The sequence below is a fragment of the Ammospiza nelsoni genome, chromosome Z, assembly GCF_027579445.1.
Source record: "Ammospiza nelsoni isolate bAmmNel1 chromosome Z, bAmmNel1.pri, whole genome shotgun sequence".
Lineage (NCBI taxonomy): Eukaryota > Metazoa > Chordata > Aves > Passeriformes > Passerellidae > Ammospiza > Ammospiza nelsoni.
The window spans coordinates 67,390,755-67,406,758 of NC_080669.1; positions in this window are offsets into that span (position 1 = coordinate 67,390,755).

Here is a 16,004-nt window from a genome sequence, read left to right on the forward strand (position 1 = left end):
TCTGGACATCTAAAATATGTGCATGTGTCAATTGACACATCAACCATATGGGCTTCAGTACATACAGGGGAAAGGAGTTGGGATACTATCACACATTGGCAATCAGTCTTTGCTGCTTTAGGTATCCCCCATACCATCAAAACACACAATGGCCCTTGCTTACAGTTCACAGAACACAAGACAATTTCTACAACTCTAGGGTGTGTTACCACCACACCAGTATTCCCCACTCAGCAACAGGATAGGCCATTGTGGAATGTGCACGTGGCACTTTAAAATGTATACTTGATAAACAGAAAGGGGGAATGTGTGGTGAGACCCCACAGAGTAGAGTGGCTAAAGCTATATATACTTGGAACCATTTAACAGTACTAGAAAATTCCCAGAATCCAGTAATTTTAATCACATTTTATCATCTAGTGATACCCATACACCTAAATCCAAATTAATGGTGCAAGATATTATCACTAGGAAATAGGAAGATCCATGGGATTTGCTTATGTGGGGACATGGCTACACTTGTGTTTCCACAGACACCGGAACACAATGAGGACCTGCAGGTGTGTACACCCTGCTCTACATCCTGCTTGGGACCAGAAGCAGCACCCTCCTGATGGCACTCCAGCAGATGTTGTGGAACAGTGATTTAAACAACTTGTACACCTGCTACATGGAGATTTGGGACAATTTATTTAAGGTTTTTTAAATCTATTTAAGGATATGAAAATTTTATCTAGTTAAAGATACAAGGGCTTAAGGATTTTATCTATTTAAGGACATGAATTGCAAACCCAAACTAAGACAGATTATTTCTCCTGTTAGATGGTTTTCTAACGGTTCTACAAAAAGTTGTAAAATTGTAACTTCTAAGTAGTGAGCCTGCACCATGCCATTTCGAGAAATTATATTACTGGTAATCCCATTTGACAGCTCCTGGATATGAATGTTACATCTCCAATGATACATGGGATATATCACTACTTGAGAGGGGCTAGGCTTGTTGAGTTGGGTGGAAATCCTCATTCAACCTAGGCTTTTGTTTGTGTCATCTTGATTGTTTTGTACACTGTCTTGCATTTGTCATCATGAATGCAAGGGCCCTGCAGAGGATGATAGACTTTGTATTTAAAAACAAAAAAGGGGAACTGTGGTGTCTAACAGCTGGCCTGAAGGCCTCACAGTTATAAATAATCCTAAATTTTAAGTGAAATATAACTAATTATATAACTAATTATGTAACTACCTTAATTATATAACTCAACCAGTCTGGACAACTGGGGAGCAGGTCTAGGCTGTTGGGGACACAGGCAGCTATTGGCCAGTTAGCTGGATGGCAACTAATTCAGCCAATCTGGACTGTGTGGCCCTTCAAAACTATATAAGGAGAAGAGCACTCAGTGAAAGTTGGCTGTTGTCACATGAACCTCAGTGTGTTCTGTTGTGTGCCTGTCTCCAGCATCAACAACATGTAGGTACACACCTGAATAGCAGGTGTAAGCAATCTCCTGTCACCCTAAATTATGATGTTCAAAAGCCACTCAACAGAAGATCAAAACTTGTTTTCTAGCTGAGGAGCAGGTATTTTCAGAAGTAGCTATTTACTAAAGCAACTGCTGCTTTGTTTCTTCAAGACATGATTGATCACGGTCTGTCCAGTATAGGATAGAAAATCAGAAAAAACCACATTTTCTTTATGAACTTTTAAAAATCCCTATTTTTGCTGTTTTTCTGAAAGTCAGATATTCTATGCAGTTCAGTCAGTGTTTTCTATATAATTTCCAGAGCTGTTACACCCTGATCATCATCTTTTTTACATAGAATGATGGGCTGGCATGAGGAGCCAATTTAGTTTTGATTTGTCTCAACACTGGTTGCCAGGGATGCACATGTGCCACTTGCAACAAGCAAATAGAATATGGTGGAAGCCTTGTCTCTGGGGAGATTTTACCTGACAACAACTCACATGGGACAAACAGTCAACAGGAGACACTACTTACTCCCCAGCGAGGCTTCTCCAATTAGATGATGATAGGTCTCCACCAATGGACTGCCACAGAAGGTTGGACTGGACCAATAGTCTCCTGTCAGGAGGCAGACTTTGGGATGGGCCAGAGAGCATAAAAGCAACTGCACAACAAGCTCTGGGAGTTTTTGCACCTTGTGCTTTTTGCTTTTTGGCTTGGTGACTGGGGCATTTTTGTGTCTCATCTTTTGGGCTTTTTGAGTCTTGGGGCCTTTTGGGTCTTGTGTTTTTGCTTTGGCTCTAGCCTGTGGAGGCTCGCTTGCTCCTTTGACCTGGCCCTAAACTGTTTTTTGTCCTTTTTGACCTAGTCCTAGCCTGCCTTTTGGCTCTCCTGCTCTTGCTCGTCCTCACACCTGTCCTGCCTCCCTGTATCCTTGACTGCCACTCTGTTGTTTCACCCCCACATCCCTACCCAAGCCACAGGCATCCAACCCCAGCTGCCTCCAATCCAGCCCATCACCACCATCCCCACTGTGACCCTGTCCAGGGTTCTGGACCTCCTGCCCATGCACACATTAACCATGTGCCCAGCGGCCCATCGCCACAGCAGCTGTGCCTGTGGAGCTGTGCATCTCTGAGAGCTGCACAGGCTGAGCAGCAGGCAGAGTGCAGTACAACCCCCTGCCTCGTGGACATTGACAGCACTCCCCAGTCCTGTTAGTGGTAATGCCTACTTTTCCCCTCTATCACCCCTCCCTTTCTCTCTCTCCCCCTTTTTCCTTTTCCATTTTTCTTCCTCCTGCTTTGTCTTTTCTAGTTCTCTTTAGTAGGGTAACTCCATTTTTTTTGTGTTTTGTTTTTCAGTATCAATAAATGGTACTGAGATACAATGTTTGTCTCAGTTGACTTGGTTTCAATCCTGACCATCTATTTTTAAAAGAACTCCTCACAGTTCCCTGCAGTGGATGGGACATTTACATTTGTGGCAGCGGTGGGATGGTCTTTAACAAAAACCTTGAATCTGTTTTAATCATTTTGTATGTGTCTTGGGGAGAGATTTATTTGGGCATTAAAAAAAAAAAAAAAAAAAGTGTGACCCTCCCTGAAACTTTGTGCTTGCTGATCTCACTGATCTAACATATGTCCTCTCAGAAATTGTTTTTTCTGTCAGGCACTTTGGAACTCATTACAGTGTGACCCTTTATAAGAAGAATTTTGTCCTGTTATCTGTAACTGCTGTGGTATTTTAAGGTCTGTCCTCTCAGAAACTATTTTTCCTTGGGGCAAAAAGGTGCATCCCTTTCTGAGAAGCATTTTGTCCCCCTTTCTGTAACTCTGTGTGCAGCTGCCTTTGTGTTTTAAAGTGTGCTCCCTCAGGAAGCATTTGGGACATTTTTGGGTATTTTTATTATGTGACCCTTGCTGGGAAGTATAATATCCCATCTCTGCAGCCAGTTGGCTTGTTGCTGTAAAGTGTGTCCTCCTGAGGAATGCTGTTTGGGGCACCTGGAAGTTTTTATAGTGTGACCCTCTTCAGGAAGCTGTTTTGCCACTTCTCTCACAGTGTGTGGTTTTTAAAAAACAAAACAACACAAAACCCCCACAACCTTTTGTGTACTTTTTGGGCACATAGAGATACCCTCCCTGAAAGTTGTTTGCCTGAGGAAACAGTTGTGGATATTCTCAGTTCAGTCAAAGAAAGAACAGAGATAATTTCTCCCACACCAACCCTGGGAAACTTAGAGAAAATAATTAAAACAATTATTACCTCTCTTTCAATAACTGTTGTTTATGGATATGATTCTCTGGAGTGTGCTATTCATAGTTCACCAATAGTGTGAGAGGTTTTTACTTTGAGACGAACCAAGTCTCACCTTAGTGAGTCACATTAAAAAAGACACACTAATTTTCATTAAAGCCTTCTGATTCACCTTCTGAAGACTGGAGTCTTTTCTTCCCGTCCCTGACTCAACAGCATCAAACAGTAGCAATAAATGTAAGTGCTGTAAAAGGAGAGTGGGGCAGAAACCCATCTGCCTCCTTATTGGATTTCTTAGGAGGTTTTAGAGCAAGGCCCTCTGTGTCTGGATTAGAGTGGGCTAGGGACCACTGGCACAGCATCCAAAGTGTTATAGACCAGGTCTTGGCTTTGCAGGCAAAAGCAAAATCCAAGCCTGGGAATGAGAAAGCAGCCATGTGTGTGGTATTGGGGGTGCCTCTGATGGCTGCTATACAGGAGAGGACTGCCCAGTGTTGCCAGGAGATGACAGTGATTGAATCACTATGCTAGTGCAATTCCTGCAAATCTGAATTGTGGACTTGCAGAGAAATTTTGAGGAGTAAAAAAAAGCAGAATGACAGCTTGTGGCAGGTTTTGGGGGACATTTTAGCAAGGGAAGCCACTGATCCATGCACTGCTGGTCTGCGCACCCTTGGTCTGGTGGCTGCTGGTCCCAGAGCCTTTGGTCCTGTAGCCTCTGATCCCACAGCTCCCAGTCCCAGAGCTGCTGTGGCTCTCCTGAATGATGTCACGGCCAGAGCTGTCACTCCCTCAGAACCCAAAAGAGAGCCCGCAGCAGCAGGCCAAGCTGAGCTGGCACCACAGTCTGTGCTTGCCCCTTAATAAAAATGGAATATACATATGAGAGTGATCAGGATCAGTCCCCCCTCCTAACAACCAAAGACCTGCCTTTCACAGCTCTGGAACTGGGCAAACTGAAGATGGAATTGGGCTGCCATTCTGGCAAAACTGAAACCGAGTATGTATTTTGTGTTTCCTTAAGCAGAGAAGGCCAAATACTGCTTAAGGAGAAGGAGGCAGAAGGTTGCTGGAGTCCAGGTGTTTTACTCATCCCTGAAGGCTGCCAGGAATCATGGAATTTGACCCAGAGGGCTGCATATTGGGCTGGTGGTGTAGATCCCTTGGAAAGAGGCGATCCCCTCACTATAGAAAGGACCAGTTACTGGAGACATAAGGCAGCCTGTCTACAAATTATGTACAATTGCAAACTTCTGCCTTTCCAAGAATCCCCCATCTTGCTCTCAGTAGATCCTGAGAGAATGACTTCTCTAATTTGGAGGCTTCTTGGCTCTCTAAAACTGGTAGAAATTCAGTGGCAGGGAAAGTTACAGGCTTTGGCCCCCTTAAAGAGAGTAATTGCAGGTCTGAGAGGTACCACCTCCTCCCCTGCAGGGGATATCCTGGCCCAGGAAGGCAAAGTGTAGGCCTAGGAAGATGTCACCTGGGAATGCATCTATTTCTCTCAAAAATAGAGTCCTGTAAAATCAACAGTAGACCAACCAGGAACTTGCGTGGTGAGACATTCCTGGCATCGCCCCAGACTATGATCCAGGATTCCTCCCCCCTCCAGGCTAGGTGAAAGACAGCAGCCACTGACCAGACAAACGAAATGAGCACAAGGTTGGCAGAAGGGAGGACTGGAAAGAGTGATGGACTGTGGAGGTCCAGCAGCCTGGCCTTGTCAGTGAGCCAGCCATAGCTGCAAACAACCCAAGGCCATGGAAAGCAACACTCTAAGTTTGGGGACACTGTTTCAAGTTAGTGAGAGTTCAAGTTTGTTTGAAAGGGATCATAGGAGTTACTATGTTAATTTAGGTTATATATATATTTTTTTTGTGATTGACTAGAATGTTTCTAGAATGTTCCATAGTAATGTATATAAGTAGGGATTGCCCTTAGTCTTGGTCTTAGTGGTCGGATACATTCAGGAGTGCTCCTGTGATCTCAGGGTAGAAGAATAAAGGACCCTCGGAGTTTTGATCTAAGACCCACTGCCTGCTCTTTCTTTTGCACTGACCCCTTGCTATTGCCTACACCTGTCCTTGCGGATGTGAACAGAACAACACAAAACATGACAAGTGGCACCTGAACACAGACCCTTGAACAAGAGTCCTGGAGGGCTCTCCAGCGATGGACCTGCAGGACAACTGTCACTGGACATAAGTCCTGGTCAGGAAATCTACTACCCCAAGAACATGAGTCCAAGTTTTATTGGACTTGGCTGCAAGGGTAGACCAAGCTGCCTCTGACAGGGGGGAGCCAGTCTGGTCAGTGAGCCCCATAGGACTCTTGAAAAGTGCTGCCAACTGGAGTTGGACAAGGATTGTGATCCGCCCTGGAGAGGAGTGCAAGTGAGCCTACAGGAGAAAGTGTGGTTTTTGTTTTAGCCATGGGACTAAGGCTGTCCATGGCGGAGTGGGACATATACTTGCGGTTTAAGGGAATTTTAGTTAAGCATGGGGAAAATTTTTCTAAAAGAGAGCTTAAGGCAATTATTAGGTGTGTCTTTTGTAATTTTCCTTCTGTTACAGAGGATATTATTTTTACTGTGGGGTTTTGGAATTCTGCTGGGGACAAGATTTATGATTTAAGTTGCAAAAGGGATTTGGGGGCTTTTTGTTTACTTCCAATATTCCAGGTTGTTTATAAAGTGGTTAAGTTAGAGGTTAAGCCCGATCCCCCTGATAATCCCATCCATCCCCTACCCTTGCTTCCTGGGTATGAGCCAGTCCCTAGTTCTTCCCTCAACCCTCCCACATGGGGTTCTGCCTCCACGTTGGGTAATGCCCCTCTGTGGTGCTCCACCCCTTTTGTCAGCCTACCTCTTCTGTTTGCAACCCCTCAAGCTTCTTCTTCTGTACCCCTGACCCCTCTGACCCTGGGACTGGTACACCTGAGCAAAGCCTGCCGAGTGCATGAGAACCCATGCCTTATGGAACTCTCATCCTTTCATGCCCCTATCCTACTTGTCCTTTGGACTACCCTGAAATGGCATATGGAGCTGACATTGCCAGCATGCTTGGAGGAAGTATTAGTTTGCTGCGTTACTCTATTGCCCTATGTCCACCTCCAACTCCTCCAGCAAGAGCCCAAGATAGCGATGGTGTCACCATTTTGAAACCTTCCCACTCTGACCCTCTCCTGAATTCCCTTCCTCTTCTGCCAACCACCATTTTGCTGCATCCTCTGCCCAAGCCAACATGTTGCAACAAAACCAAGGTCCTTCCCCTATCTCCATCTCTTCCACTTCAAGCTTCACTGTGTCTGCTCCAAACCACAACCCTTCCATCTCAGGCCACACCCCTTCCAGGGGAGCCAGAACTATGCCCACCTTGGTTTCTGAAGTGCTGCCTTCCAACATGGCAATGCCCCTGCAGCCCAGTTGTCCCTCCTCCTCAGAAAAGGATCTCAAACCTTCTGAAACCAGTGACACTGAGGACCCATGGGAGAGGATCTGGAAGGAAGCAGTAAAGGAGGGAAACTGGGAGATGATTTCTAAGTGTACTGCCTTTCTAGTGCAATACAGAAAGTGGGGGCGCAAATTGCAGATGGAAACCACTTGCATATTGGGGAGGTGAGAGTTATGCAGTGTGACCAAAGACTACAGGAGAGGGTCACCACATTTTAATGCAGGCTACCTTCTCTGCACAAGTCTTGACACCCCATGACATGTGATATGTGATGACTATGACTATGTATTCTGTCCCCCATGGAATACACCCTATGGGAAGGGGGGTGGAAAAGAAAATTGAATCAACTATTGATTAATTGTGCCAGGGACCTAGCAAGAGCACTACTAACCATCAACCACTTAGCAAGAGAAGGACTATATAGCCAGCCTGAGGACCAAGCTGAAATCCTCTGTAGACCAGTGCTAGAGGACATTTAAAACATGGTCAGAAAAGCACTGATTCAGGTGCCTGACAGTAGTACACCAATTCTAGACATTGCTGACATAAAACAAGGGCCTGATGAACCATACCTGAAATTTGTGGACAGACTCAAAGACAGGTTGCCGATGAAAGGGGCATCATTCTAAAGAAGCTGGTGGTGTCAAATGCATCCCCAGAATGCAAAAAGGCATTGCATGCTCTCCCATTAGAGCCAGAACCATCTTTGACCCAAATGATCGAGACTTGCTATCGTCTTGGGACACCTGAGCACTCCATTGCCTCACAAGCACAAGCCATTGGACAAGGAATTGCAGAGCCTTAGCCACCATGCAGGTCACCCTACAAGGACATTCATGTCAAGCCCAAAGACAGCACTTTGAGTGCAGAAAAAACAGATACTTTATAAAAGACTGCCCTCAGTGAGAAGAAAAACCTGCTTCTAAGACTTGTGGGTGTAAAGGACATTACAAGGATAGCCAATCTCACCCAAGACAGGGGAGCCACCACAGACACCAGCAGGAAACTTCCATCAGAGCATGGGATGACTCCACATGATGTTACAAATTACCCAGCTGTTGATGCCTACCATCATTGAAGGGCAAGTGGCCCAGAGCTTCAGTGCACCATTTCAGGACTCCCAGCAATCATGCCCCCTGGTGCCAAACTGGCTGTGGCAAGTACCAAGCCAGTAATGTTAACAGATTTTATGGCCCAAACTATATCTATGGGTCAGCTTGGGCCCAAAGATCAGCTATATGAACTCCTAATAGTAGGTAAATGCAGGTCAACAACTGAAATATTTTTTGTCCTGCCTTCAGTTCTGTCTGTAATGACTACACAAGAAATGGCAGTATTTGCTATGTGTCCCGATCCACCTCGCTTCATCCCCAAAGAACTAACAATTGCTCAGGCAATCCTGCTCCCTAAGCATGATGCCACAGAGTCCCTGGTAATGTTGACCAAAATAATTAGTAAAAGTCAGCCTAGATTAACACTCGAACTAAATAACAAGATCACCCTCACAGATGTGATAGTGATTTCACAACCCCAGTAACCTCCTGACTGGATGCTAACACCTGCTCCCGGAACATTACTGGAGATTGGAGACAACAGTGACAGCCTGAAGAGTGTGCAGCTCATCAAATCTGAGGTACCCGAAGGCTGCATTGCTACCACCAGACCCTTCGTAGTGAGACCCCCCATAATTCTATGGGGAAGGGAAATTCTGTCTTAATGGGGGATAAGGCTAGCAATGGGTTTTTAATTGGAGCCATTGAGCAGCATGACACCCCTAAGTTAACTTGGAAAACTGACAAACCCATATGGATAAATCAATGGTCCCTACCTGTGGAAAAGCTTGTCGTGCTCAAGTCTCTAGTCCAAGAACAAATCCAAAAATGACACATCACTCCCACCATGCCCATGGAACACACCCATTTTTGTGATCCAAAAGTGTGACAGCGACAAGTGGCATCTCTTTCAAGATATATGGAAGATCAATGATGCAATAGAGGACATAGGCATTTAACAACCTGGCTTACCGTAACCGGCAATGATTCCCAAAGATTGGAAATGACTGTCATTGACTTTTTTCATATCCCTCTCCAAATTGATGATGCTCTACAGTTTGCATTCTCCATTCCCAGTATCAATAGGCAAACTTCACTTCAGTGAAACTACTGGACAGTGTTGCGCCAGGGCATGAAAAATTCTCCAACCACCTGTCAGTGGTTTTTAGCCAAAGTTTTAATGCCTGTCTGCAAAGAATATATGCAAACTATCATTTACCACTGCATGGATGACATCATCACTGCAGCATAAACTGACTCAACCCTAGATGTTGCACTACAAGCTACTATCACAGCTGTCCAACAAGCAGGGCTCACCATTGCTGAGCAAAAATACAACAAACATCGTCTTGGAGATACTTGGGATTTAATATTCTCTCCCAGACCGTCCAACCACAACCAATACAATCAAACAATCCAGTGATGCTCTATGACCTATAAAAGTTGCTTGAGACTGTCAGTTGGGTCAGGCCTTTGCTTGGAATGACAAATGGAGACTTGGCACCATTATTTAATCAACTAGAAGGAGACAGACCTGAATTCACCCACACACCTGATCAGTAAAGTGAAAGATGCTTTAGAAAACATGTCTCAAGCCATTTCAACTTGACAGACTCATTGAATGGATCCCAATTTGTAATTCTTGTTAGCTATTCAATGTGAGAATGTGAGAAATGGATTTGTAAAGGATTCTTAAAACCTGACTGAAAGCTCACATGGTCTTGTACATCTGTATGCAAACTCTGAGATAAAGTGTGCTGACTTAGGAAGGCCATGGAATACAGATGATAGTGTTGAAAGACAGATTTAACTAGAAACAAGTTTCAAAAGCTGGCCTTGCAAAAAGATCAGATATTTTAGAATATTACAACTGTGAACGATGCATTTTAACAAGATCATATGGGTATAATAGGTGATTGGTGTTAGAAGTATTAGCAGCATTATGTGGCAAAAGTTAATAGGCTGAAAAACATTTATAAGACATTGTAACAATAGAATAGGTTGGCTTCTGATAGAATGGCATTGAGTTTTACATCTTTTATGTCTCACCCTTCTATGAGACTGATAATGAAATAAAATCTTTCAAAACACCTCTCAGTTGCCCCATCTCTGTAGAGCTGTGATTTTCCAACACTCTTAGACCATACAACCACAACCAAAACAGTCAAACAACAATGCTCCATGACCTACCAAAGTTGCTTGGAACCGTCAGTTGGGTTAAGCCTTTGCTTGGAATTACAAATAGAGATTTGGCACCATTATTAATCTGCTAGGACACACAGACCTGAATTCACCAAGATACCTGACCAATGAAGCAAAAAATGCTTTGAAAACATGTCTCAAGCCATTTCAACTTGACAGCCTCATCAACTGGACATTCTTGTTAGCCATTCTAGGAAAGGAACCCCAACTTTATTTTTCATTGAGATCAGCCTTAATTTTTCAGTGAGATCCTGGTTTACCTGACCCTTTATAAATCTTAAAATGAATTTGCTTACCACACAAACCGGGGAAAGCTTTTTCTACAAAATCAGAAATAATGACCCAACTTGTTATAAGAGCTAGGTGGCATCCAAATCCTCTTTCAAAGATTTTTCTATAGTATTTTGAAAGAAATTCAAATTGCTTAGATCCTTTTTATTCTCTCTCTCCCTCTCCCCTTTCCTTCTTCATTTTTCTTTCTCCTGCTTTGTATTTTCTAGCCCTTTTTAGTAGGATGACTAATTTTTTAATGTTTTGTTTCTCATTATTACTAAACAGTTCTCAGATACAATGTTTGTCTCAGTTCACCTAATTTCATTCCTGACCATCTATTTTAAAAGAACTGCTTGCAGTTCCCCACAGTGGAATGCAACAGCTGGTTCCAGTTAAGGCTCACTAATTTTTTCAGGAAATCACCTCTAATTTTAGTAAATCAACTGACAGATTCAAGTAACATGCTTAATATTAAACCAGAAAACTTCATCCTGTGAACAGAATATAGGTAACATATTAGTCTTGTGTGAGGAGAGATAGGATAGAATAAACTCTTACAGACTGTGAGAATGTATTACCAGTTAGATTGTGCCTGGGCCAGTCTGACCCTTGCTGCTGGACCAAAGGCAGCAACTGCGGTGTATCACCCCAGAGATACCTTGGCTTGCTGAAGATTGCAGCTGGGCACTGAACAAGTCCAGGCTTGTTAGGAACTCCGTTTACCTCAGGAGGAAGGCTTCAGGCAATGGTGAAGAGAAAAGGAGATGGATTCTGCTGGAGGGTTTATATCCAGAGGTTTATTCCATGGTTACAGAGGTCTGAACGTGGGCAACTGCTCCAACAGAATTCTGGCCGCATGGGCTGATTCACCTTTTAAGCTCAGGGACAGGGGGAGGGGAGGACAGGTGAGCCACCAACCAGGTGAGAGGGGCAGGGTCTCAGGGGAAGATGACACCCAGACAGGCCAATGACCCCTGGGCCTGAGGGGTATCCTTTGAACTTAACCAACCACACGATGCTTTGCTGGAATGTTAAGCCTGATTGACAGGACTCACTCAGCATGGGGGCAAGGGGGAAGGGAGAGAGGTATAGGCACACCTGGGGAAGGAAGTTTACAACATACTGCAACAAGAATGCATCTGCAGAATGCCATGGCACCAGAAATAAACTTGTCTTTGCCTGACCTTGGGGGGAACATGGTGCCACATGGCAGAGCCCTGCAAAGAGGAGCTTGGTAGAAGCTGAAAGGTCCCTGAACAGTGTGTGATCACCCCACATAAGAATATTAAGACAGTGTGTTGCTGACATTGTGATGTGTGATAGGTGAGAATTACCATATAAAGAAATACTGAGTCTTAAAGGACTGTACAAAACCAGCTCGTTTCTTTGAATAAGGGATTCAGATTCTTTGCCGCTCTGACTCAATGCCTCTGTCATTCACAGTGTTGTACTTCGAATTTTAGCCTAACTTCAAGTTTTCCTGGGAAAAACAATATACTTGAAGGATATCTGGTGCATCTAATCAAAATCTTGCATCATTTAAAATCTATGAATACTGAGAAAGCTATGCTAGAATTTGTCCATGTCATTTAATAGATGTTAGAAGAAGATTAATCTGCTTCTGGAGCGTGTTGCTATCTAAGAAATTCCTTCTTTATTGTATAAATTTTCTTGCATAGAATTATTTTATTTAACTTTTCAAAGTGCAGTTCTAAACCTTAAAAGTTAACAACCTCTCTCAAGGCAATGGTAATGCAATCAGGAGTAACAGGAAGAAAATAAATGGCTTATAAAGAATTGAATTTTCATTTTATGTCCAAATTCCACCACATACACAAAATTTGCATCTCAATCATATCTCAATCATATCAGTCTAACATATCAACACCACAGCTAACACAAGCACACTGAGATAATGTACAGATTTATAAATATAAATAGGCAATTACAGTACTATTCCACTGGATCATATAACATCCTTAATCAAAGCATTTGGCATGAGAACAAAAAATATAAAAAACCTGTAATACATTCCAAGAAAAAAAATTACAGCATTTGAAACAGATAATTTTATTAACTTAGTCATGACATTGATGAACTGCAATGTTTTATCTTTCTTCGTATGTTAGCATGAAGCATTATTTACAATCAATGGAGGAAACTAGTGAAAGTGTTGAAATAGCACATGTATATTAGTGTGAAAAACTATCATACAGACCCATAAACTCTGTTTTATCTTGTGACAAGCTGTGGGAATACTTAAAATTAGAGGATTTAGGGGAAGTTGCAAAAGGCAGGCCTTAGAGACAGTACAACTGTGATTAGAGCTAAGCAGTAGCCATAAGATTTGTCAGCAGAAAAATTATATACGAAGTAGAATAGTAAGGACAAATAGAACAATGGTCCGTGCATTATTACTTGTCTAGAAAACTCCCTAAGCTACAGAAAAGTATATCTAGTGAGATATTAGGAAGTCCTAAGATTAATAATGGAGCTCTGTGCATTTTGTTTTAAGGCTCACAAGCAGGTATTGTATTCAAAATAAGCAAGCATTTTTTTAACCAAAGGTAGGTGTGCTTATAGTGGTTGGATAGAACTACTGTCAATATGCTTTTGCTTTGTGTGTTTAGTCAAAAAAACTTTTAAAGTAAGTTGTAACATTAAGGTCTTTGTCTGCAGCTTGGGATGTGAGCTGCTGGCATCTTCCAATTGTCATAAACATGTAATGAGACTGTTGCTAGAGAATAAACAGCGTGAGACACATTCGTCAGCAGTCCCATCCCGTTCGTGATCTGTACATAGACAATAAATGGTTCTCCTCAGTGAGGAGGCCTAGATGAATATAAAAAATAAAAAAGAAGACCATTTAATAAGATTTCACTTCTTTCTTTCAGTCTTATATTGCAGGAGCAAGAAAAGACCTGGCCCTGCTCTGGCTTGTTGCAGTATTGTCATACTGGATACACCAGCATGGTCCATCACTTCCACCAATAAATAAACAAGATTCTCAAAGACTGCTTGGCAGGATTTACTAGTTTTGTAGTATTGTTAGCTTCACAGATCTTTAAATAAACAAATGCTTTTTAGCTTAAGAATAATATTCAGGGCTGGATTGAGCATGCATATGTAATATTGCAGAATTACAGAATCAGCAGGATTGGAATGTACGTATTTTCCATTGGAAAAATCAAAGGGTAACACTGTTACAAATCTTTACTCTCACCACTTTTAAAGCCAGTTCATCTTTTCATTTTCTTTTTCAGAGAGCATTTGTAAATTACACAAGGGATCATTCTCTAATGTAGTAAGGAAATTGACATAGTCACCTGCTTAATGCTACAACAAATGAGTATCATTACCTACATGAGAAATAAAGTGTAATTTGTCCTTTTATTAGAAAAGAGGTTATTTTAATGTGACACCTCAGTGTTTGGTGGTATTGTCAAAGTTGTTACTGAAACAAAATCATCTCTCAACACAGAGACCATAAAGATGAAATTCAATCTGAATAACCAGTCCACATGTCAACAGCTACAAAATTTTTGATTCTAAAAAATCAGCATTTATATTGATGAAAAGATGTAGACAAAAGCCCTAAGCTCCTCTTTCAAGATGTAAAAGCACAGATAATTAGGAATGCTCTATTTAGTGCTTTTTGTTTTCCCTGCTCAGTGACTTCATTACTAATGTTCAAAACCTGTACTGAATTCATCAGTTGCCTGGAGAAGTCATAAACAGCTGTACCTGTTCTTTTATTTTTGGAGCTCAAAGGTGTTTGATTTCAGTAAGGGCTAGAGAATATCTCAAGGATCTGGCCCAAAGTACCTTATCATCAAGCACAGTTTTCCTGCTGAGATCAGGACTGTCCAACACCTCCACCAATAATGGGCACCAAGTTTCTAGCAAGCAGACTTCTTCTCAGTATATGAAATTTGATTTGACAAATATTTTGCCATTGACACTCAACTTTTACAGCATTTACTGAAAGCAAGTAGCAGAAAGATATGAGCTCAGTAAAAGTAGACTGCTATAATGAAAGGCTGTTTGTGAATCTGGGTGTTTGTTTTTACTGGTTGGGCTCTGCTACTTAAGAGGTGGCATCTCAAGTCCCATGTCTTGTGTGTGACAGCCATATGAGGTCCTACAGGCATTGGCATGTGTCCTGTTCTTAGAAAGCAATTAGCACACTGGAATGCTGAAGGAAATAAATAAAAAATTATAACAATTAGTGCTATCTTCTCTTTTATCAGTAACTCTTCAATATGAGAGAAGTCACAATGCAGTTATAACTGTAACAGTTACCAGTGCAAGTAAAAGCTATATACCCAGCTGTTGCAGGCCATGGTTCTGAAAAATACAAATATCTTGTGTTGCTAATTTATGCGTTTAAACATTTGAAGCTCCATTTCAGGAAAAAAAAAATTGTGAAGGCAGCCAGAGAGTCAGGGTGCACTTGCAGAAAAAATCAGCAGCAAGTATTGATTTGCTGTTTTTCTCCCAAATTAGAGCTGAAATCATTACTTTTTTTTAAAGGGAAAGAAAAGAACAGAACAAAAAAGATCACTGCCACTATGCCTTCTAAGAGAGAACAAAGTATAAAGGTATACCTCAGAAATCAACCTTTTTTAGGTAATAGATTACTACTTTTAAGGCCTAAACACAGGTGCTGCTTCCATCCTTTGCAAAATAACACTACAGTTGGTGAGCAGGCACCACTCCTTCTCCCTCAGACAGCATGTATGGTCTGCAAAGCCATGCTTCAAACTATACCCTCTACTGAGAGAGTTAATATAAATTTGATAACAAATAGCTCTGCTTTTGGAAAGAATGTAGCCTGGCAACTTCAACTGAGAAGCATTTATAGGGCCTCAATTCTGTATGCAACCTCTTTGAGAAATAGTTTCACATATCTGACCCAAGGCCTGTGATGCTGTTGCCATGAAATAAAACTGTACATAGACACTGGTTTATTTCTGTGCAACCTTCTTGTTTCTCTATTCCCCTGCCCCACGTATACACACAAAATTGCTTATTCTGGACTGGAATTTTGCATTTCATTAATAATCTCATCCACTATCATCTGAATACAAATTTAACACACCTTATATTTGTATCAACATTTAACCTGCATGCTCAGGTTTTATTTTTTAGGAATTCCAGCCCATCTGCCTGGCTACTTTGATCAAAATTACCATGAGAAACTAGAGAGGAAAACAATGGTTCAAACACCCACACCATTTCATTTTATTTTTTTCCTCTCTCCACCAAAATGGCTGCTTTGTCTGTGCACACGCACCGATAGC